The sequence below is a fragment of the Panthera uncia genome, chromosome C2, assembly GCF_023721935.1.
Source record: "Panthera uncia isolate 11264 chromosome C2, Puncia_PCG_1.0, whole genome shotgun sequence".
Classification (NCBI taxonomy): Eukaryota; Metazoa; Chordata; class Mammalia; order Carnivora; family Felidae; genus Panthera; species Panthera uncia.
Genome location: NC_064810.1, coordinates 80,740,993 through 80,765,741, shown reverse-complemented (window position 1 = coordinate 80,765,741; position 24,749 = coordinate 80,740,993). Strand labels below are relative to the sequence as shown.

Here is a 24,749-nt window from a genome sequence, read left to right as displayed (position 1 = left end):
ATCTTTAGGCCCGACAACCCATGCTTTGCCTGTCCGCAGAGTTATTTTGAGGGTAAGATTATAAATGTAAACATACTTTTAAAGTGCTCTATCATTAAAAAATGTTACAGACTTTTTTTTTTTTCTTTGTAAGAGAAGTGGTAGAAAAATCTCTGTAATGAGTGTGACTCGTCTCTCATGCAGACATTTTGGAACGAGTTTACACATTCCTGGTTGAAAAAACTGTCTGGCCAAAAAAGATTAAGTAAAGAAATGTCAAGTCCTGACACTCCTTCTAAGGCCAGTGAATGCTTTGGTGGACAGCCAGGGTTATCTCTCTGGATTCCTTCTAAACTTGGCAATAGAGTCCTCCAAACTCTTGAGTGCCTTCTTCACAGAGATGCTGAGTAACATGTCACCCCAGATTTGAGTGAGTCCCAGTCTGCACAGGTGCTTGTGTCTTCACTATTTCTCCTGACAGTTTTGACAGCCGTCCCGCTGATCCGGCTCAAAGACGGGATCGGAGGAAGAGCTTTGTCCTCTGTCCCCGGGCCAGGGGGAGAAAGGAGCCCAGTTTTGTCCCAGCAGAATGGGCAGAGCCATGGGTCCTGTGTGAGCGGCTGGGATTGAGGCAGGATGGCTAGGCGGATGATTCGATCTGACTTGGGTAATGAAAATTGTTTGTTACTGTTTGAAGAGCAATTGTGTAAGCAACAGTGCTTCTGTGTTAGGCTGCCTGTGACCCACCAGTATCTGTAACATAACACCCACCCAGAGGAGGAGCAGACCCGGGCCAGCCGGGGAGGGGAGACATGCAGGAGAGGGGGGCACAGGGCCCCCTTCTCCCTCCTCCGCTGTCCCACCCCCTCTCTAAACCTCGAAGGAGAGTTGGCGAGAAGGCATTTGCCACCTGGACACAATGAGGCCCAGTGCGAGGGGCAGGCGTGAGGCTGGCTGCGAGCCAGGGCCCCAGTCTGAATGGCCGTCGCCAAGGGGCTGCCAACGGCCCATCTCTATCCCCGAGAGGCCAGGCCAGGACCAAGGCGGGGGCCCTCAACCCCCACCTCCGAGGTCCAACTCACGCCATTCGCTGGCCGTGATCAGAATGCGCGGGACCCACGGGCTTTGAGCAGCTGAACGGAGCCGTTTCCCCTCCGCTGGCTGCCAGTTCATTTGGATTAGAGCAGGCTCTCCGGAGTCCCTTTGTTGGCTGCTTGTTATTCCGCACGCACGGAGCACTGTGCATTCGTCTTTATTAGTTCTAATTGCTTCCCTATTCTAATGGGATCTTGATATTCCCATACAATTGAAAGGAAATGTATTCATTAAAATAATTCTTCTCCTAACTGCTGCTTCAAGCTGCTCCTCTAAGTGACATTGTCTCTCTAGCCGTAGCCTGCTGAGGCCTCTTATTAAGACTCTAGTCAAAAGCCAACTTTGGGCAGCAAACTTTCCTTGCAGGAGTTTCCAGACACTGAAGAGAGGGTGCTTTTTAATCGGCTCACACGCTGAAGTTGGAGGCCAGCTGGTATAATTGGGGGTGCTGCTGCGGGTGGGTGGGGGGAGAAGGGCTTGCCTCCAGCTCTGCCTCCCATAACAATGACCCCTTTCTGCTCACCAACTGGCTAATTTCGAGAGGGCTTTTCCCCCCTGTCATCTGTGTGAAACTTCTTGTTTATGCCACAAGCAGTTACTAGGTGTGTTCTAAGTGCAAGGCTCGGAGCAAGGTGCCATGAGAAGTGTGAAGACGGAGCCGTGGTCTCAAGGTGTTTATGGTCTCCATGGGTGGCTCCCAACTCCCAGTCGCTGAAGTTAGGCAGGAGAGGAAAGAAAGGCTGGGACCGCTCTCAGTCTTCAAAAAAGCTTAATAGGATAGAGAACTTCGAAAAGCAGGCTGCTATTGCATAAATGTGTTTGATTTAATAACCAAAATCTTTCAAGCCACGAGATCGTGGGGGTAATGCAAGAAGCTTCTTTGGGTCATAGGGAGCCACGGATCTGTTTGGGGGAAAGAAGCCATTATAAAAAAAAAAAATGTGTAAACTTACGTTCTTCACATGAGTAGCGTAAATAACATGCTATAGGAGTTGGCGGGAGGGGAAGGGAGCATGTGCTGGGCACTACGTTGTTGTTTGAATGTGCTTCAATCCCTGTAACGGCCCTGCGAGAGAAGCGTGATTATCCCCCATTGTACAAACGGGATCTAAGAGGCGATCAGGCAGTTTGCCTGGTGTCGAGAGTTGGAGGCAAGATTTGAACCCCCGTCTTGTGATTCCAAACCCCAGGCTGTTCTCACGGGCGGCGTCATGCGATCTCTCATGCTGTGTCTGTCAAGAGCCATCAGAGGAGTTTCATGGGGAAGGTGGTGTTTGATTCCCCTTGAGGCCTTTGAGGAGAGTGGGTTGTCAGTAGGTAGAGTGGGGTGCACTCCAGAAGGAGGAGTCTGAGCAGGAACACAGAGGTGGGGGGGGGACCTGGCATATGAGGAAATGACAGCAGTCCAGGTGGCCCAGTGACTGGGGGGTGTGCGGAGGAGCAGTGGGAAGGAGGCTGAGAGGTTTGTGAGGGCCAAATTGTAAAGAGCCTCGCCCTTCGGGCATTTGGATTTTAGGTTGTAGGTACTTCTCCAGGGAGGATACTTGAGCCTCCAGGTACACACAGTATTTCTTTCAGGAGCATGGGCTTTCCTTGAGGTGAATAAATTTAAACATCTTTATAATAAGAGAAATTCAGATATATCATGGAATAGAATGTAAAATTCTCATGAATTTTTAAGAGAAAACAGAAGCCTTCAAAGAGCGCTTGGGTGTGCTGGCAGGAACTTCAGGCTACGTGGTCCCCTGGGGGACCTGAAGGCATTTCTTTTGTCTGCTCTTGGTGCACTTGGGGGGGGGGAGCGGGGCGGGGAGGGGAGTTTGAGAAGTACTGCCTTTGGATGAAATGTTTTGATCCGAGCAATAAAATGATTAGCTGTATTTTAAGAAGGGCGACAGGGGCTTGGAAGATGGATCGGACAGGGCAGGGACTGAGGGCAGGAGTCCAGTGAAGAGAATGTTGTAATGAACTCTGAGAAGGCATGAAGGGCCTAGGGGGCTACCTGGGCCTCAGAGCCCACCCCTTTGCGTTGGCCTTTCTGGAGGGGACCGTCTGAGGGGAATGCCCACCCCCTACAACACACCTCCCCACAAGCCGCTCTTTCCTCTTGAGTGATTACTCTAGGATGGCCAGGGAGGTGGTAGCAGAAGCAGCCAAAGGAGGGCCTGGGCCAGGAATGATTCTGCACAGAGGACCTTCGTGTCCTGGTCACTTCACTGGCACACTGCCTGCCAATCACCTTCCAGCCCAGCAGGTTTACCGCTTAACTGCCGGAAGGCAAGTGGTTGGACCAATGATTTTCTGGTAGGGGTGGGGGCAGGTAGGTCCTGCCTCCTCTACTGGTGGGCAGGGCCTTTGTGCCAATGTGGTGGCCAACACCCAGTGGTCCAGAGAGACTCAAAGGAAGGATGGAGAGAATATGGCATCTCGGTTTAGGACCAAGGCCAAGCTTTACTTCTCCCTATCATCAGTAGCTAGAGGTAGCCCACACCTTAGTTAGCCAGTCTCTCCTTTTGGAGGGGTGACATTTTTTAGATAGTTTAGAATTTGTCTCTTTCTTTATTATTTTTTAAATTTATTTTTCAGAGACAGAGAGAGACAGAGCACAAGTGGGGGAGGGGCAGAGAGAGAATGGGACACAGAATCTGAAACAGGCTCCAGGCTCCAAGCTGTCAGCACAGAGCCTGACGCGGGGCTCGAACCCACAAACCATGAGATCATGACCTGAGCGGAAGTCTGGCACTTAACCGACTGAGCCACCCAGGCGCCCCTAGAATTTGTCTCTTAAAGAATTCTTTTTTTAAAGCATTCAAACATTTCTTGGTGCTTTATTTTTTTCTCATTTTAGAAGTGTTTGTTTATTGTAGAGCATTGAAAAACCCCTGAACATCCAAAAGAATAAAACAAAAAACACTTATAATTCCGCCACCCAGGGGTAACCACAGTTAACAAATACCTTGGTGTGTATCCTCTCCCAATTTTTCTAAGCATATACATTTTTTAATGGAGTTATAGCATATACTGCTATATGTACATATAATACATACTTCTTTACAAACTGTGCATCTTTCACACTAATAAATATTTTTCTAGAACAATTATTTGTGGAGTCCACAGACTCCCTGTTGCCTTTAAAGCCTATTGTTACATACTTAGGTTGTTTCCAGTTTTTCTTTATTAAATACAATGCGATGAACTTACTTGTGGCTAAATCTTTTCACAAGGCAATATTACAAATAGTATTTACTGGGGCGCCTGGGTGGCTCAGTCGATTAAGCGTCTGACTTTGACTCAGATCGTGATCTCACCATTTGTGAGTTCGAGACCTGCATGGGGCTCTGTGCTGATGGTGTGGAGCCTGCTTCAGATCCCTGTCTCCCTCTCTCTGCTCCTCCCTCCCCCTCTGCTCCTCCCTCTTTCTCTCTCTCTCTCTCAAAAATAAACATAAAAAAACACACATTGTATTTTATTTTATATTATACAAATAACCATTTCATTGCAGAAAAATGGAAGTTGAGACAAGAAAAAAAGTAAGCACCTGTATTCCTACCATTCAGACATCATACCTATTTATCTTTCAGAGCCTGTCCTTACAGATTTTATTCTATGCATATATTTATATGTGTACCCAAATATATGCACCCAGTAAAGTCTGTAAGTCTGGTATAAATATATTTTTATTAAAATAACACTATTTGCCAGCCTGCTTTTCCTTCTTAACATATAATGATTATCCTTGCCACTTAACAGTGTTCAATATTATTTTATTGCTTTCCAATAATGCATTGTATAATTATATATATGTGTGTATTTGTTCTTTTGTTTTTTATTTGAATTTTTTTCTGGAGTATTCTTTTTTATTATATTTTTGAGAGAATTCTTTAAATATTAAGGATATTAAAATTTTTGGCATTTTACAAATTTTTCCTGGGTTATTATTTTTCCTTGAGGCTTGTCTAAGGCAAGTCTTTTTCCTTTTATTTTGTGATTATGGAAATAAAACATGGTCATTGTACAAAAATTTAAAAATGTAGATAAAAAGAAAAAAATTAAAACTAAATAATCCTAAATCCCCCAACTGAAGGTAACCACTGCTAATATCTTATAATCTATCTTTCTAGATTTTCCTGTTTATATATATATATATATAGAAGCATGTGACTCTTGATCTCAGGGTGCTGAGTTCGAGGCCCACCTTGGGCATAGAGATTACTTAACAAAAAAAAAAAAAAAAACCTTTTATAAATAAGAAAATAAAATAGACAATACCTTCACATAGTTCAAAAATCAAAGTAATATAGGGTGCCTGGGTGGCTCAGTTGATTAAGCATCCAGTTTTGGCTCAGGTCATGATCTCACAGTTCATGAGCTAGAGCCCAGAGTCTGGCTCTGTGCTGTCAGCAGAAATTCTCTCTCTCTCTCTGACCCTCCCCTGCTCTCTTTCTCTCTCTCAAAATAAATAATAAACTAAAAAAAAAAAATAAAAACAACATAAAAACAACATTGAGAATTCTTGCTTCCATGCATGTCTTACTTCACCTGGTTTTCTTTCTTTCTTTTTAAAAAAAAAAACAAAACACAGGGTTTTATTAGTTTCAGGTGTACAATATAGTGATTCAACAATTCCATACATCACCCGGTGTTCATCACGACAAGTGCACTCCTTAATCCCCATCCCCTATTTCATGTTTTTCTGATTTCCCCTCCCATAGGTCATTGCTTTTAATAGTTACAATGTTCCCTTTTGAAAATACAAGCAAATGTAATTATGTATGCCATGCCCTTTCTTATACAGAAGTTGCACACTCCTTACTTAAAACAGAACTTAATAGTGTGTAACAAAGACTTTTCCTTATCAGTACGTAGAGAGTTTCCTGGTATATCATGGTGTAGATGGACCATAATATCTAAGCAATTTCGTATAATTGGGCATTTTGGCTATCCCCAAATTTTCAGTATCACGAAGAATGCTATAATACATGCAAAAGTAATTTCTGTATGTGTGCTAATATATTTGCAGGAAAAATTCTCAAAGTGAGATTGATGAGTCAAGGGGTAAATATATTAATAATATTAATAGAAAATGCCAAATTGGCCTACATAGGGGTATACCATTTTGTATTCCTACCAACATTGTACGAGAAGGCCTATTTTCCTACAACTTCCTCCAATCAAGTGTATTTTGGATATGAACAGATATGCTACATGAAAAATGGGTATATCATTGCAACTATAATTTGCACTCTTCTTATTATTAATGAAGTTGAATGTTCTTTCATGTGCTTAAAAGCCATCTGTTTGTTTTTTTTTTTTTTTTTTTTTTCCTGGAGACATTTTTTCTGTTGGGTTGTTGGTCTCTCCTTGATTTACGAAATAAAGTATGTATTATAGTGATTGACCCTTTGTGGAACGAGTTGTGATTTTTTTCCCTCCAGTTAGTCATTTACTTTTTTTTTTTTTTTTAACTATGGTGCTTTTATCATACAGGAGTTTTAAGATTTTTATATTGCTATATTAATCAGTATTTTATTTCATGATTTCTGGATTTTTAATCAATTAAAAAGGTCTTCACTACTCTAAGATTATAAAGGGGTTCTATTGTTTTTCTAGTAATTTAAAAAAATAATGTTTTAATTTGTGCATTTGTGTTTAGTGGATCAATCCTTTCCCTTGGATAAATTTTATACATGGAATTACTGGCCAAAAGGTATGTGCCTTCTTAGACTTTTTTCATACATGTTGCCAAAATGCCTTCTAGAAAGATTGTACCAATTTACACTCCCTCCAACGATGTACAAGTGTTGATTTCCCCTCACCCATGCCAACTCTCAGTATTATCATTCTTTTTAATCATTGCCAATCTGATCAGCAAAAAAGGGAAAAAAAGGGCTCTCATTGCTGTTTTAATTTGCTTTCTTTGAATGCTAGTGAGGTTGAATATTTTTTCAATTTATGGCAGTTTTTGATGTACAGAAGTTTTTAATTTTTTATGTAGTCAAATCTATCAATCTTTTCCTCTATGGTTTCTGCTTTTGTTGACATATTTAGAAAGTTCTTCCCCATCCTAAGATTATAAAATATTCACTTATTATTTTCTTCTAGTACCTTTATGGTTTCATTTCCATCTTTACCCATCTGGTATTAATTTTGATAAATGGTGTGAGCTGGGAAATAACTTATATTCTTTATTTATTTATTTCCCAAATGGATACCCTGTCCTTTCATCACTGTTAAAAGGCATATATGTGTGTGTGTGTGTGTGTGTGTGTGTGTGTGTGTGTAACTATTCCTAAAATGAACATCTTGAACAGCTGGATACTGAAGGTAGTCCAGCTCTAGATTTTGGGTCATCATTGGAAATATCAGTTATCATACTAAACAGGCAGATATGGCACTTACCAACATATGTGGGCTTTTGAGTCAAACTAACCAACATTTGACATTCAAATCCCAGCATCACATCTCCATGCTTGTGCAACTTTGAGCAAGCTCATACTCCTCCTTGAGTCTTGGTTTCTTCATCTGTAAAATGGGGTAATAATACTTATCTTACAGGGCCGTGATGAGAATTAGATGAAGTAACGTTTGTAGCAACAGTCGACATATGCCTTACATATCACGGTCAACATACATCATTTGCCCTTCACGCTGCAACCGTCTCATGATCTCCCGCAGCCCTTACTGTAAATAGGATATGCTGGAGAGGGGAGGGGTTAAGTGCTGTGTGTGCTTTTTATAGGTTTTCTATCTTTACACTTGTGATCAGACTCTCATTTGTTATGTCTTGCTGCTTTTAGTGTTTTTTCATTAACAGCCTTTCTCTCCCCTTCTAAATACGCTGCTTTTAATCTTATACCAGCTAGGAAACCAGACAACTGGATTATTAGAAGTGTATATAAATTAAGAGTAACTGGGATCTGAGTGAGGGCCTGAGGGCCTCTCCTGTTGTATAATGTAGTGGTTCACAAGTCTGCTTGCACATTAGAATCACCTGGAGAGTTTTTAAACCATATCCACGCCTGGGTTCTACCCCAGACCAATTAAATCAGCATCTCTGGTGGTGGGGCCCGGGCTTGGGTGTGTTTAAAAAAAAAAACGAAACTCTGCAGGTGATTCTAACTTGTGAGCAGGACTGAGAACCATTGGCTGAGTGCACTGGCTTTGTGAGATCTGTATTCACACTCAGTGGTCTTCCATTCTGGCTCTTCCCCAAAATGTGCATAAAGTTGGGGGTTGGGGGTCACTATAGAGCAGAAGGCTAGATGGTGGAGATGTCAAGGATGTTCCTGAGGCTGTTGCTGGCTGAGTAGAGCAGCTCCAATTCTCAGGTCTCTGTAGCCCTGAAAGTCACATTCCTCTGGGACGTTTGGAAATGGTGTTGGCAATTTTTCTTCAAAAAAAAAAAAAAATAGAGCTATCCCAGTCCCTTCCCTCATGCCTCCTGCTTCGAGGGGCTTCCTGGGACCACACTGGTTTTGACTCCTGAGGAGAGTGGAGGTGATGAGAAACAAACTTTGAGAAAATACCTGTAGATTTATTTCTATTTTGTTTATTTGCTTATGTGTTCTCTTTTCCTCTTGAGCCCTTCTCAGTCCAAAACACATGTAGGTGATACATGTCAAGCCTGCTTGGTTCCCAGCTTCAGTGGATCCGTTCTCTTTGCTGTTCTTTCTTTTTCTTTCTTTCTTTCTTTCTTTCTTTCTTTCTTTCTTTCTTCTTTCTTTCTTTTTAGAGAGAGAGAGAGAGAGAAAGAGTGAGCAGGGGGCATGGCAGAGGGGAAGAGAGAGAATCTTCAGCAGGCTCCATGCACAGTGCAGAGCCCAATTCAGGGCTTGATCCCAAGACCCTGGGACCATGACCTGAGCTGAAATCAAGAGTCAGACGCTCAACCGGCTAAGCCACCCAGGCATCCCTCAGTGGATCCATTCTATCCATGGATGAATCCACTTTCTCCCAAAGGCAGACTCACCCCCACCAACTATTGGTGGACCTACTTTGCTACCTGGTGAAATAGATATAAGTGTGCTCAATACAGCCCACAGGACATCCTAACATCATGTCTTTTTGCTACAAGATCAGTCTTCATCTCATTCTCCAGTTTTGATAACCTGACTGTGGGCTTAGCCTATGGGCTTGAGTCCCCTTCTAGATCTCTCACCTGCTTCCACCAGGCCCAAGGGGAAGAGTCACCACCTTTCCTAATGAATTAAAACCAACTCCTCCAACCTTAGCCGTGAAGGGAGAATCTCTGTGGAGAGAGGTGACTGGAATTTTCCCCTGGGGTTTCTCACTCATCATGGACACTAGTCAGTGTCCCCACCCTCCACTACACATACACACACACATAGGATCCATAGACTGGATCCTTCAGACCAGCCTTTATTGCAAGTTGGGGATAACAAAAGAGAAACAGAGTAACATGACTTCATATAATCTCATTTACAAGACAGGACTTGATCATGAGGGCTCAGGGCCTGCCTTCTCCTAGTGAGAGGGATGCCCCTGTGTGGTCAGTACCATCACAGCAGCCCTGGTTGTGGGGCAGAAGCCTGGACAGCTGCCCTCTTGAATGTTCAGATGGATCCACTAAAAGAATGAAGCCAAGAAGGAGATGAGAGTTCCCCTTCTGTCGGGTGCCACTGTCTGAATTTAGTTTCCTGTCTGAGGAGCTGCCTCTTCCTGGGAGAATTGACATGATTGCCTCTTTTTGTGGGAAATGGGACCTTGGATTTAAGTAAGGTTTTACTGATCATCAAGGCTGCACTCGGGAAGGAATGGAGTGGGCACACACCAACTCACCTAACTGCCTTGACTGCTAGGAGGGTGGTTTATAGCCACCAAAGACAATATTGTTGTTGTTTTTTTCTTTCTTAAGATACATTCAGTCGAGAGGCATAATGTCACAACATTGTGAAATACTCTGTGGTGTTGATTCACGATAGAGACATAGGTGAGCACGCCAATGGTTATTTATAGAGTGCTGATGATACACTTTTCAAAGAGATTCCAACAGTTGTGTAGGGGGAGAAAAATACAAGTGTCTTAGCAGTTTGCTGAGACTTTTTCTCTATCGGGTAGTCTACCAGTCTACCTGGTATTTATGGGTGACAGAGCTCTGCCTATTTTGGTGTTGATTTCTTCTTCACACTCAAGAGAGACCTCACCCCCCATTGGGGAATGGCGTTAGCCTACCGCCCCAACGAAACACAAATGTAGCGGGATACAACAAAACACTGGGGTCAGAGTGTGATGTTCTGATAGGCTACCTAATGCTGTCTGTCTCATTTGTGTTCCTGGAAGTTGTGTGGCTATCATTCTTTGGTCCTTATCATTTGGATAACCCCATAAACTCTGGCCCAGTGATCCTCAGTGGAGTCAGTGCTGCCGCCTAGAGGCACTTTATACATGTGTGGTGTGTTTATGTTTGTTAACATTTGCTGACCATGCACGTCTTGGGGAAGGCAGAGGGAAGCAGACTTCTTGCCTTAGGTGGGGCAGTTTTGTACAATGAAGATTGTCCTGCCCTTCATATGACTTTTGAATGCCCCACCAGATATTCATATAGGTAGAAAATCTCTACATTGGTCTGAGCTTAGAATGTCATTCCATTTTGTATGTAAACACAAAGTACTTTTTGTAGTTTTAATATACACTGAATTTTTCATAAATGCTAACATCATATAAATCCAGAGAATGCTGTGTTTTATGCTGCCCAGGAGTTGTTCACCAGGTCAGGAAACCACAATACCAGTAGCAAAATGCTCATGGTATTTGAGTTGCCAAAATAACATATCTGTATTCATACATATCTGCATGAATATATAGCACTTATTTAGTTTTGTTTCAGAACACCAATTACAAAGAAGTATCCATAATGTTCCAGTCAATGTTTTTTACTTAAGTTCAAACTTATTCATTATAAGTGGGTATAATCGTCTTATATCTTCTAGTGTAGTTATACTCAAACATTTACAGATTAAAATGCATATTATCTTATTCTGAATTATTTCTTTTTCATTCTTTATCCTATAGTTATAGCAGTATATTTATTCTTTTAAAAACTATGTGTGTAGGTGGGTTATATTATCTCTAAATTTCATTTCAACATAGTAAAGATGGTCTTATTTGCTATAAAATATTTGCTATAAAAGGGAGCATCAGGTCAGCTAGGATTGGGCCCCTCTGCTCTAGGCAGCCTCCTGGAGGGTATTTTGTTTTATCTAACTTTCACAATAGTTCTATGAGTTTGTTCGTGTTATGACCACCATGTTGCACGGGAGGAAACTGAGGCACAGAGACGTGAGGTAACTTGTCCAAGGTTACACATATTCTAGAGCCCTCTCACTATTCCAGTTCACTATTCTGCCTTCCACCCACTGTGTCTGCCCCGTTCGCCTTGACTTGTCCAGGTGACTGAGGCCTTTCTACCTGGAAGTCCATCCTCTGACCCTGCCAAGCCTCTTACAGGGCTTGGGACACAGACTGGAAGAAAAAATGTCTTTTCCCTTTTTGGTAGAATCTCTACAGAGTAAATCAAAGGGTGTTTTGCATAGAGCAGACCGCTAATGAACTTTGTTGAGGGAATGAATGAGTGAGTGATTTGGTGGTATTTTGGGGAGAGTGATGCGGGGTCCTTTGGAACAGCCCCTGGACTTTTAATAACTTATTTCAGTAAGTTGATATGAGTTATCCAGGGGTTGGCACTCAAGGACAGACAGCTCAAGGGTGGACACTTCCACTGTCTCCCCAGGGCTGAGGAAGACTGGTCACTCTCCCCCACCGCCCCCCCACCCCCGGCCCAGGAAACACAGCTGTTGAAATAGGAACCAGCGCATCCTTCCACTCTTTCCCCATAGTCATTGACATGGGCTCCAGGCCCTGGAAGTGGGTGTTTTTAAATAACAGCCTTTCTTTGGGCCCTTTGGTCTGTGATCTGACTCTGGCTCAGGGATGCCAGCTCCTACAGCATGGGCAACCCGCAAAGGGATGCTGTTTCTTTTCATTTTTTTTAAAGTTTATTTATTTATTTTGAGAGAGAGAGAGAGAAGGAACGTGCACACAAGTGGGGGAGGGGCAGAGGGAGAGGGAGAGAGAGAATCCCAAGCAGGCTCTACACTGTCAGCATGGAGCCTGATGCAGGGCTCAAACTCAGGGACCATGAGATCTTGACCTGAGCAAGTCGGTTGCTTAACCGACTGAGCCACCCAGGCGCCCCTGCTCTGTGTTTCTTATGGATCTTTGGCAGGGTCTCACTCTGTGCTTCTTTATTTCTTCATTCAGCAAATATTTTCTGAGCTCTTGCTTTGTGCCAGCTACTGGGGTGCAGGAATGAACAAACAACACATGGTCCTCACCCTCCAGAGGCTCAGATTTAGGACAGAGGACTGACTTTTGCAATAAAGTGTGGACAGAGTTGTGACAAAGGACTATACAGAGGCTCTGGGAACCCAGGTCTGACCCAGACTGGGGAGAAGAGGGAAGCCTTCCCGGAGGAGGTGTTGACTGTGTTTAGTCCTGAGGAAAGGTTATGATTTAGCAAAGACAAAGGATGACCATATTAGGATCCCAACACACTTAGTTGGGATAATTTGAGAAAGGTTTGTGTACAAAGGGGTTATTTGCAAGGGTGTAGGTAGGGGATGGGGAACATCACAGGTAGCACAGAAACCCAGGGGGAGCAGCAGCAGAGTTATCACCACCTTTAGTCCAGAAGAAGTGGGGAGGGGGCCTACTGTACTCTGGGAAGACGCAGTGTAGTATAGGCCACCTTGGAAGAAGGAGTGACCTTCCATCTGGGACCAGCCAGCCTAATACGACCTTACAGGGAGGCATTAAATGCCCTATCCTCACTCTTTTCTAACCTTGAATCTCTGCTGGTGCTCCCTATTGGCCAAACCCAACCAGAAGCCAGAGGGCACTGGGGTTTGTTGATGTGATCCTGCAGGGCAGTCTCTGGGGGCACCGAGCGGGGCAGAGAGTGCATCTGAGAAGCAAACAGAAGACACGGGGCCGTACTGAGTTAGGGAAGGCATCGCCAAGTAGAGAACTGTTTGTGAAGTCCCGGAGGGGGGCAGACCGCCAGTTGGGAAAATACACTCTTTAAAGCTAGGGCAGGGAGTAAGGGGGCCATCACGAATGGCCTTCCGTGCCCTTCTGAGGAGTTTGGAAATTTAACCCAAAGGCAAGGGGATCCCTGAAGAATTTGGGCGGGAGGTGATGTGATTACAATTGCGTTTTTAAATGGCCATTCTGACTCTGGTGTGCAGATGATTTGAAGGCATCTCTTTGGACTAGAGACTGTGAGGCCTGAACCAAGTCAGGGGCACTGGGGAGAAAAAGAAGTGGATGGATTTTAGAAACTTTTAGGCAGTAGACTCAAAATGTGATGAAGAATCGGAAGTCGTGGTTGAGAAAGAGGGAGGTGTCAGGACAATGCCCTGGGTTTTCACCTGAAGCTCAGGCATGGGAGGGGGCAGTTTGGCTGTCCAGCTGTCTCCTCCTTGGCTTGGCTTTCTGGATCCACGGGAAGGCTTCGATTGGCCCTCACTAGCAGGACCTCGGGCTTTCAAGGGGGATTTGCAGGGGCTTCCTCATCATGCCACAGGTTGGCCTCACTTCACCTGTTCCAGGAACAAACTGGCATAGAGAGCAGTTTTTGCTGCAACCCTGGGGTCTACTGAGCCAGGACCTGCTCCCCTCCAAACTCCTGCCCTTCCCATCTGGAGAGAGGATGTGTTTTCTTTTAATGCGCTTCATTGCAGGGGCAAATGAGGCCCAGCTGAGGGGAGGGAGCCAGCAATGACGGCAGAGTACAGCTTTGCAAGCAGGGGCGAACGCTGGGGTCCCGTCATCCCCAGTTTCCTTCCCCAGCTTTTCTGAAGGCCCCGTCCCCCGGAGGCTCATATTTCATCACTGGCAACTCTGAAGAACCTGCTATCCAGTAACAGGTCCCATTCCTTGGAGTTCTCTGCCCAGAAACCTGGAATAATTTTCTTTTGTTTTGGAGGGAAATGCTGAGGTAGTTCTTTCATGTTCTAAGAACTTGGGTAGTCATGGCAACATATAAGGGTGGGGCGAGTGAGGTGGGGGCTTCTTAGCAGCATTTCGTTTCAAATGCCAGATTAAAGGAAAAACTTCTTTGGAGTTTGCCTCATTAAGACATAGCTGGATGCCGGCTTGCTGGATGATTTTCTGGTTCGTGATTTTGCACATTACAGTTTGCCTACGTTTTCTCACCTGATGGGCAGTCTTCTGGGTCTTCTCCCTGAGAATTTTGGCTCAGAGACTTCTCCAAGAATTTCAGCTCATTCCTGGCAAGAGAGCTGGTGGGAGGGTTTCCTTTGTTCCTATCTGGGGTCGTGTCCTGTCAGCCCCTTGCTTACAATGGGCTGCCACTTAAAAGGGGAAAAGGTAAGGTGTCTACTGAGGTTTTTGTTCAGTATAGGAAAGGGAAGATGTTCACTGAGCAGCCATTCTGCTGTGTTCTACTCTTTGGGTCCAGGATCTTTCTCCCAGAGTGTGGGACCAAGGACTACCTGGGGTCCAATGCTGGCTCTGGCTCTGGGGTCCTGGGGGATTCCTTCCAACTGCTGTCTGAGGGAATCTAGGAGAAAATAAAGGTGGAAACATTTAACCCAGAGACTGAACGAACTCAAGTGCTTTTTTCCTAAACGGCACTGTATATCCTGGCTTGAGGTGACTTCAGCATTCTCCTTTGCTGGGACTGGACGCCCCATCCCACTCCAGTCCAAGCCTTCTTTCCCAGCAGGGAATTCCAATTCTGACCCCTGAAGATACTCGATCACATTACACTTGTTCACGTGTGAGCTAAGCTATTTCCCACGCCCTGACGCCAAGTCTTGTCATTTATTCCTGCAAAGTATTTCCCAGATTCACCTTGTTATTAATGTTCTTATTAACAACAGCCCCATTTATTGAACATTTACTGACAGCCAGGATTTCTGTGTGTCAGTCACCTAATTTAAGAGTCACCACAGACCCTGTGGGGCAGGTACGATTATTCTCATCTTACAGAGAAGGGAACTGAAGACCCAGAATGCTAATAGAAAATACCTCTTTCCTCTACCAGTCCCTCCCTTATTCTCTCTTTTTTGGGTCCTTCCCAGCTGGAGCCACCGCTACCCTCCACCGTCAGACATGGCTTCCCAGGTTCCTGAGCCAATCCTGTCCAGGCAGGTGGAATCCTGTCAGAGCATCAGAGTGCATTGGCAGGGTCCATTCCTGTGGAGCTCCCCTCTAGTTCTGGATGCTTCTGCATCTGCAAGGAAAAAAAATCTTTCTGCTGTGACAGATCCAAGCCCCAGGGTGCAGGGGGTGAGTCCTGGGCTCCAATATGCCCCCGGGGTCCCATCCTTTCTTACCTCCCTCACATATCAGCCTCATCGATAGGGTAGCCATTTATTAAGCACCCACTGGGTCAGGCGCTTCACGTACATTATCACATTTAATTGTCATAAAAACTTCAAAAGACAGATATTAGTACATCTGTGTTACACTTGAGGAAACTGAGGCTTGAAGAGATTACATCACTTGCTACAGGATTCACAGATGGTTGAGGGGAGGGAGGATCTGAACAGGGTTCATCCGAGATTGGAGGCTTTGTGATTTTCCCTTCGCTGCCCTTCCTCCCAGGGGCTGGGCTGATGCCACATTCTACCCATCAAAACTCTAAATCCCTCTTCATTTCCTGGGAAGCTGACAACCTCAGGGGCGAATAATCATAGTTAGAACAGGTACAAGTTTGTGAGCATCTACACGTGCCAGAAGCCCCACAAATGACCTTATTTGATCTTCACGCCTGTGAAGGGCAGACAATGACCCTGAGAGATGTGGATACTGCCTCCGATCATATGTCCACTCAGGTGAGGGAGCTGGGATGCAAAGCAGGGTTGTCTGAGCCCAGAGCGCATGTGCTTCACTGCTCTTGCACGAGCTGGCTGACACTGCTTCCCTCTCCTCACTGAGGTCCAGCTGCCCCCAAACCAGCTTGCCCCTGCCTTTCAGCCTCTGGACTCATGTTGGCTTCCCCACCTGCCTAATGGACCATCATACCAGCTCAACTCCAAGTGAGCTACGTCCACTTGCCCCTCTGGGCACGGTGCTTGGTGCTGCTGGCCAACCTGGAAGTCATGTCAGTCGCTTTGGCCTAGCTTCCTCCATAGCCCAAACTCTGCCCTCACCTGTGTGTGTGGAGGTCCCTGTGTGATTCTCACCACCCACCATCTCCCCACAAGCTTGATGGGCTACGATAACCTGCTTGTGCACTTCATGGCTTTCTAAGGTGGCTCGAGTGAGTCCAAACTCTTCTGCTTGGCTTCCTGGGCATCATATAGCTGCCCTGCTTCTATCCACCAGTGACAACCTTTCCCTGTGGCCCTGGGACCCCCAAATTCTCAGGTCAGTACCTATTCTTGGCCGAGCCTGGCTCAGGGCTTTCTTGGCATTGGCTTACGCTCCTTGCTGGGTCCCAGCTCCCTGCTGACCTGCTCAATGCTGATTCTGCCCTGTCTGCCATTTGATGCCTGCCTGAGTCTGTGTGCATTGACTCCTGCCCCCTGTCTCCCTCTGTCCCCAAGGAGCACATGCCCCAAAGCCTCAGCGTGTCCCCACAGGCCTGGGTCCTGCCTCATGACCCCTGTCCAGTCACTTCTCCTGCCGCCCTTGATGGGACATTATCCAGCCTTTTTTTCTCAACATCTTCCAACTTGGACTCTGCTCCACTTAGAGCAGAATCAATCACTCAACTAATAATTTGTGCCGGCGGCCCATATGCAAAACATTGTATGGGGCACTGAGACCTCCAGCTGCCTCCTGCTCCCAGACTCACTGCCACGTACCCTTTGTGCCAGGTTTTTTGCTGTTCTACTGGATTCCACTACAGCAGACCCCCCTCCCCTCTCCCCACCTCACCAAAGGCCTCATATGCTCTGGAGCTTTCTCTGAGGATATGAGGCAGGGCTTTCCAGGGTTCTTTGCACACAAAGAAAAGGACACTGTTTGTGTGGCAAATTGGGGTACATGGAGGAATGGCTGGCAGCCCAGGAAAAGCTAGCTGGGAGGTCCAGACACCTCAGGCTTGGCTCCAGCGGCTACAGGGATGGATGAGTCCCTGCTCACCTGGAACCCATTCTGTTGAGAAGCTCACCTCTAAGCCGTGGCAATAAAAATAGTAACTCCTTTTTATCGAGCGTTTAAAATGTGGCAGGTGGTAGGGTAGGCATTTATATTGCCTCTGGTCCTCTAAGGTAGGTCACCATTGTCCCCATTTTACAGATGAGGACCAAGGCAGAGAGACTTTCAGCAGCTTGCCCAAGGGCTTTGCCTCTCTGAGCCTCTAATGTGCTTGATGTCTGAGTCATGTGACTGACTCCACAGCATTCTTTGTTTCCCCAAATGGGGACCCGTCTTGCCCCGAAACCGAGCTGTTTGAAAACAAAGCTGTGTCTGACTCCTATCCGCATCCCCACTGCCTGGCACGCTATAGGTGCTCCATGCTATGCTTTCTCCAGGTCCTTCTGGGAAGCCCAAATTTCCTTAGGTTCCGTTCTCACTTTGATCCCAAAGGAGTAAATACAACGCCTTTCATGAGGCAGGGCCAGACCTCTTATCTGGGGAGGATGTTTGGGAAGGGAAACCGAGATGCCACCGAGTGGCTTGGTGGCTGTGGCCCTCTAGGAGTAGGGTGTTTCCAGGTCAGAGGCTGTAGGAGCCCCTATGTCTTTGCTCCTCCTCAGCAAGGCCTCTCCGTATACTAATGTCTCTGGTCGTGGCTTCAAAGAATCTTTCCCACTTCAGGTGTTGAGAAATCCTAGCTATCTCTAACTATAAGGATGATCCTGTCTTTATACGCGATTCCTCATGGCAACCCATGGCAATCCTTGAGAGAGGGAGAGGGTTGGAGCATGGAGAAGTGGGTCCTGTTACCTCACTCCTGCCTCTTGTCTTTTTGTGTGTTTGTTTGTTTTAATATTTATTCATTTTTGAGAGACAGAGAGAGACAGTGTGAGAGGCGGAGGGTCAGAGAGACAGGGGGACACAGAATCTGAAGCAGGCTCCAGGCTCTGAGCTCTCAGCACAGAGTCCGATGCGGGGCTCGAACCCACGAATCGTGAGATCATGACCTGAGCTGAAGTTGAATGCTTAACCAACTGAGCCACCCAGGCACCCCTCCTGCCTCTCTTCTATCCTGTACCATAGACAGTGTGAAGTCAGTGTGACCCTAGGAATTGCTGAGCTGGTCCAGTCTCTCCATGTATAGATGGTGAAGCCAAGGCCAGAAGAAAGGAAGTGTGTCCTGCAAGGTCACATAGGGAGAAGTAGAAACGCCTTGACTCCCCATCCCATCCTCTTCCCACAGATTGGTTGCTTCAGCATCAACTCCGTTCCCAAAGCACTGCCACCCAGTTTGGGGTTCTGGAGTTTGTTGATTTTCCTCGGTTGCTTCTTGGTTGGAGGACTTTGCACCTCACCTCTGGGGAGTGGGCATTGGCAGGTAAGACCACTTAAGGGCAAAAATTCAAATGTGCCCTGTGGGTCCTTTTTGGCCCTTGCAGCTTGACAAAATGGCGGTTTGTGCTCATGTTGCCCACACTCCCTCTGTTCTCGTTGTCTGGAAGCCTCGTGGGAGGACACTTGCCTCTATTTTGAGGACTCTCGTTGCTATGGGCCCATTACTGGTGCAGACTTTCTGTCGAGTGGAGGAATGTGCTCTTTGGCCACGCCAACAGTCTGACTATTCTTCAGTCTGACAGGACCAGTAGGGTTAACAAGGAGCCGCTCTCCTCTTTGTCGTCACAATTTCTTACCGAGGGAAGGAGCAAGCTTTATGCCATCGACATATTTTCAGCTGAGTTATATTTTGCATAAAGTAAACTTAGCAAACAGAGAACACAGTGAGAATATATTTGGCTTTGAAGCGTCAGTGTTCTGACAGGCATTTCCTATTAGCTATCTCTGAGCCGACCAGCCGGGCTGGGTTTTGCTTAAGTGGCATAATTCTCCCGCAGTGGAGACAGCTCATTCATTAGTCATTCCAAAAGCCAAATACAAAATATCCTTCTCTAAGCCAACTCCACCAACCAGCTCTGCAGCCGGGTGGAACAATGAAACTATGTTGCTTACCGGGCCTGGCAAAGGTCAGCCCGAGAGCCACCTGTCTGCCTGGCTGTGGAGGATGGCTTTGGCTTTTGGCTGGAGTTCTTCATTCCCTTTGGAGCAGGAAGGACACATCTTCCTCTGGGTGGCAGAGGCCTGGGGAACCTTTCAAAGTGTGGGCTCCGTCCCATTTCACTACTGAGTCATTTGCAACAGCTCAAAGCCCTGGTCGAATGCATTCTATTTTGTTTATGTTTTTTCCCCCTAGGTCCTAGAAGCTAAAGGTACCGGTTCTAAGAGGAAGCACAGGAATGTGTCCCTTCCTGCTTGAGGCTCTCAGCTGAACTTAGCCATTCCTTGATTGGCGTCTTGCGTGTTACATCTTTTAATCCCTGTGCAGTGAGGGCTGGTGTCCCCATTTTACAGATGAGGAAACAGGAGCTCAGAGAAGGGAAACAATTTGCCAAAGGTCACACAGCCAGTGTTCAAAACTGTCAGGCTCCAAAATGAATCATCTGTCTTTTCTTTCAGGAAGCTTCCTTGGGGATGATTATCTGAGTTGAAAATGAAAATATACATGGGGGCAAGGATCTCCTCTCAACTTTGGAAGAACTAAGCATGCCACTGTATTCCAGGCACCCCCAGAGTAGGGTGAACTGAAAAGCCAACCAGGAAGAAAGCAGAGAAGGCATGTTGCTCTAAAAGGAAGATTGAAAACGTCCTAGGGTGGGAGTTGGGGCTGGTTAGTTTTAGTTTTGATGGGGGCAGAGCTTGGCCTGAGGTGGGCCAAGAGCTGGGACCGGAACAGGGACAGGAAAGGGGTTGTTGCGGTTCCACGGCCCAGCGGGGGATTCCACACACGCCCCACCGAAGGGGCCATCTGACCAAGCCTGACCAAGCCGAATGCCAAGGGGTAAAGACTCCATTAACATCCAGTAACGAGGGGAACACCAGAGGAGTGCCGAGAAAGTTCCTGTGCAGAGGTGAAGAGCTGGAGGTTGTGACCACAGCTGGTGGTTGGTGTGAGACTCCCCGGAGGGCCTAATTAGAACTGCAGGTGGACAAACACATTCACAGGTGCCCAGGCCAATGTGGAGAGTTGGGGGGAGGGTGGGGGAGTCAGGCCAAATCAGAGGTAGAATATGTATCAATAAGCCAGGAATGAGAATCGCAGAGTCCTTCCAAAGCAGACATCCAAAGCTAAAACTCTCGAGCGGTGCCCTCCTTAGCCTGGCAGTAAGACCTTCCTCAGGCGGGCCTCGAATTACCTGTGTAGCATCATTTTCCATCCTCCCCTTCACCCCTCTACTTTCTGTCTCGAACTATATACACAAAACCAGCTAATCTAGTAGCTGGCACATATTAGACGTTCACTGACGGGTGGCTGTTGCTGTGGTTTTCCAGGGACTCAACATGGATTTAGAGGAGTCCATAGAAAGCATACTGGCTGTGGAGTCAGGGCTACAGCTGTGTGTCTAAGACCCCAAACGACTTCGGACAAGTCATTTCAGCCTTTCCAGACTTCAGTTTTCTCATGTAAAGAGTGAGGGATATAACTAGATGTCCTATAATTGGGTCCCTTCCAGCTTTAAAAGAAACCTAAACGAAACCAAAGCACATATCACTGATAGAGCATAGGGATTCCAGCTCTGGTCTTCCTGCTGTGATTGCTGAGCAGGAACCAGGGGATCGGCCCTGACCTTCATGGCCTTCTGGGAGGTGTGCTCTTCTCCCAGGCAACGCCAATCCTCAGGGAGACAGAAACTCCCTCTCATCCACCTCCCAGCCAGTCATACTTTCTTTAACATTCTGGAGAGGGAGGGAGACAGTCTGTCATGGAGCTTGTGGCAAAATCCCTCTTTCTCCCCCAAACACCAGCTATGATTAGCTGTGTCCTCGCCACGAAACTGCAGGGGTGTGTGCGGGCGAGTCACAGATGTTCAGTTCACATTTATAGAGTGCTTGCAAGTGGGGGGTTGTTGTGTAGCTGTCAGAAGCACCCCAGTTCTCTTTCTCTACTCCAGCAGTTGTTGAGAGTTTAGAACCCCGGTATTTGGGTTACAGCATTTAAGAACCATCCTTGATGGACCCGTAGTTTCTAGGCAGCTCCTTATGCCAGAACTTTGCCACACACACAGAGCACGTCCCCTGGAGGTGGGCAGGGACTTGCCCCTCATATCATGTCTCCACCCCACCCCACCTGGGAGGGCCGTCACAGGGTCAGACTGAGGCCTGGGCGCCCTCTCTCTTGAACCCCTCTCTCCCTGGTCCCTGCCCTCCTCAGGGCTACTGCACAGGAATCAGGAGATCTCTCCAGGAGTTGATGGTTTGAACCTTGCAACATTTAGACGCTCCTGCTCCTACCACCCCACCCTACCCTAGGCTCATCTTGTGGCTGTTGATGTCAGGCAGCGCTGCAGCTAATGGGACGGGAGCTGGGTACTCGATTCCCAAAGGTCACCCCCCCATGCTCCCTTCCCATCCAGCGATGGAAGACCATGAACTGCCAACAGGAGCTGGGAAAGAGGTGGAGGCCTCTTGGGTGAAGGCATCCTAGCAGGCAGGCAAGTCCCAACAGGCTGACGAGGGCTGCAGCGTGCAGACAGTGAGTCACCCGGGTCCCCGCTGCTTACTGGACAGAGCCCGAATAATGACAATGATAACAGAGATCCAGGGTGCTATTATTAATTCCCACATTTGCTCCCAGGGTGGTATCTCCTCCATCCATCTGACAACCCTGGGGGGCAGGGAGGAGCTGAGGGCAGGGGTTTTATTGCCCTGTCTCCAATAGGGGGAAACTGAAGCCAGAGTTGTTCTCCAGGGTAGACCTGAGAAAAAGACACCGGCAAAGCTCTAGGCCCAGAAGGGGAAAGAACCTTCCCCTTCCTTTTTGTAGTTCTAGAGTCTATCCTCTAATCCTTATTTACAACATCCCTAGGGTGAGGGATGATTATTATTCCATTTTAAGGATGAGGTACCTGAAGTTCACAGAGCTCCCATGGTCGAGCAGCAAAAGAGTGGCAGGGTCAGAATTTGAACCCAGGTTGTTGACTGTGCCTCCTCGGCCTCCCGTGCAACTGTGCCCCCCACACTCAATAATCCCAGGGTCTCCACGGCTGGCTTCCTAAGCCTTTGGGCCTGGCCTTTCTCCATTGCCTGCCTCTTCTGGACTCACTCTATCTCAAGATTAGGGCTCTTCCCAGGGATCCCTGGAGGCCAGCTTTCATTTTCATCTTTGAGCAGCCGTGGAAAAGTAAAGACTCCACACTTTAATTTTGGGGTCTTGGTAATTATCTGGTATCCACCACCCACTCAACTCTACCCACTAGTTATTATAATAACAACAATAATAATTTAGAGAAGCAGTGATGATGTGCCCAGCATTCACTGATCCCCCTTCGGAGGTGGACACAGATAGATATGGCCTCGCCCTCTTTCAATTTCAGAACGGTCCTGGATTTGGGAGTCAAGAATATTGCAGCCCAGCTTTAGTTCTGGCAAGGATGCCATACACCGTGAGGCTGTGTGAGCCCCTAAATCCCTCTGTACCTCGTTTTCCTCTCAGTAAGATGGGGTTAATAATCTTGCAAGATGGTGTGCTTTAAGCGTCTTGAAAGTATGTCATAATAAGAATTTTTTCTTTAGGCATCACCACCCCATATTTGCCACCAAAAAGGACCCAGGAGTCTGATGCCTTCATGAGGCATTATCTTCATGTTCCAGTCTCTCACTGTTCTGGCTGCCCACCCCTTGGGAAGGGTGCTGGGTTGGGGCTGGGAGCGGGGGCTGATCCCCTGGCTGCAGTGGGAGTCTCGCTTTTCCAGCCCTCATCCTCAACAGCTGCCTCTGCCAAGGCCCTGGAGCTAGAAAAAGCAAGGCCATTGCCTGCGCGCAATAAATGCTTTTATTAGTCCTTTTATTAATGATGGTTGGTATTTGTCGAGAAGCTGGGACAATAGTTATTCCAGTAAGAGGATATTAAGCTCCTGCGGACAGACCCTGTATATCTAACATGCTCTGGCCCCCGCCGTCCCCAGGCACTGCTTTATTACAATGCAGCACACCCCTGGCCTCCTAGCAACTCCAAGGGAGAGGAGGGGTGGGGGAGGTAGGGATAAGCTGGCGTCATTAAACACACAGGCCTTTTCAGAGGTTACCTTAAGCCAATAGCAGGAAGCTTTTGCTTCCCCCCTGAGAGCTTAGGGAGACTGTGATTTTTCTATTCTTTTTTTTTTTTTTTTTTTTTTTTTTTCCACCTCTGGGCTCTTGGCTATTTTACAGCTAGAGCTGCTAGTGATGGTCGGTAAAGGAGGAAGACATCCGTGAACTGTTTGTTAAATTTGACACCATTCCTGTTCTTTGTTTTCAGCCATTTTACATTATTTTTTTAAACAAACACAGTCCTTACTATATGCCGGCAGTGTTCTGAGTGCTTTTCAAATACTACTTTATTTAATCCCTGTCATGTCCCTCTGGGGCAGGTACTATTATTATCCCTATTTCATAGATGATGAAATTGAGGCCCAGAGAAGTTAAGTGACTTGTCCAAGGTCACACAGCTAATAAGTAACAGAGCCAGATTTGAACCCAGGCAGTCGTCTCCAGAGTCTGTGCTCTTTATCTGAAATTTTATTTTTTTAATTTTTTTATTAAAAAATGTTTTAATGTTTATTTATTTTTGAGAGAGAGAGAGAGAGACAGAGTGTGAGTGGGGGAGGGACAGAGAGAGAGGGAGACACAGAATCCAAAGCAGGGTCCAGGCTCTGAGCTGTCAGCACAGAGACCAATGGCTGAGCTCGAACCCATGAACCGTGAGATCATGACCCAAGCGAAAGTTGGACACTTAACCCACTGAGTCACCCAGGCGCCCTCTTTGTCTGAAATTTTAAAACTGAGTCTAAAAAGAACTGGGAAACCTTTCCGAAATTCATCAGCTTTATTGCATTAACAAAGGGAATTTGATACTTTCATGTAGGGGACAGTATAATAAATTATAATAACAATCCCTAGAGTCAGAGTGGCTGTGAATTGAAAGGATCAGAACTACTCCTCGGACGAATACGACAATTCTCTCTTTAGCATCCCTCATATGTGAACCTCCAGCTTTTGCCTGAATACCTCAAGTAATGGGGAATCATTACCCCATCCGGCAGACCATCCTAGCTTTGGACAATTCTCACAGTTGGGAATGAAAATTCTTCTTCAGGCCAGACTGAAATTTAGCTCCCCAATTCAGAGGACCTACTTTGTCCTCTAGAGTTGGGGACAGGGAAGCTTTATCTCTTGTGTACAGGTTAGTCGTTAACATACTTGAAAAACAGCTTTCAGGCCCCCTTAAATCTTTTTCCTCTTTGGCGTTAAACTTCCTTCGTTCTTTCATGGTCCTCGCTTGTTATAGTTTCCAGATTCTTTGTCTTCCTGTTTCCACTCCTCTAATGCAAGATAGTTTTTGTCAATGTTCATCCTGGAGTGGTGTCAGAAGGGAAACACAACACGTCAGGTGTGGCCCAGCAGAGCCGAGAAGAACGGGATCATCACCTCCTTCTCTTGTTCTTGACATT

General features: G+C 46.5%; 1 long non-coding RNA gene across 1 annotated transcript; it reads left to right on the top strand.

Moving 5' to 3' along the window:
- LOC125921109 (uncharacterized) lies at window positions 1-23,082 on the top strand. The gene is made up of 5 exons (XR_007457304.1): window positions 1-52; window positions 19,720-20,171; window positions 21,675-21,793; window positions 22,635-22,752; window positions 22,834-23,082. It is a non-coding gene; the product is annotated as an uncharacterized LOC125921109 (long non-coding RNA).
- The last annotated feature ends 1,667 nt before the right edge of the window (window positions 23,083-24,749 follow it).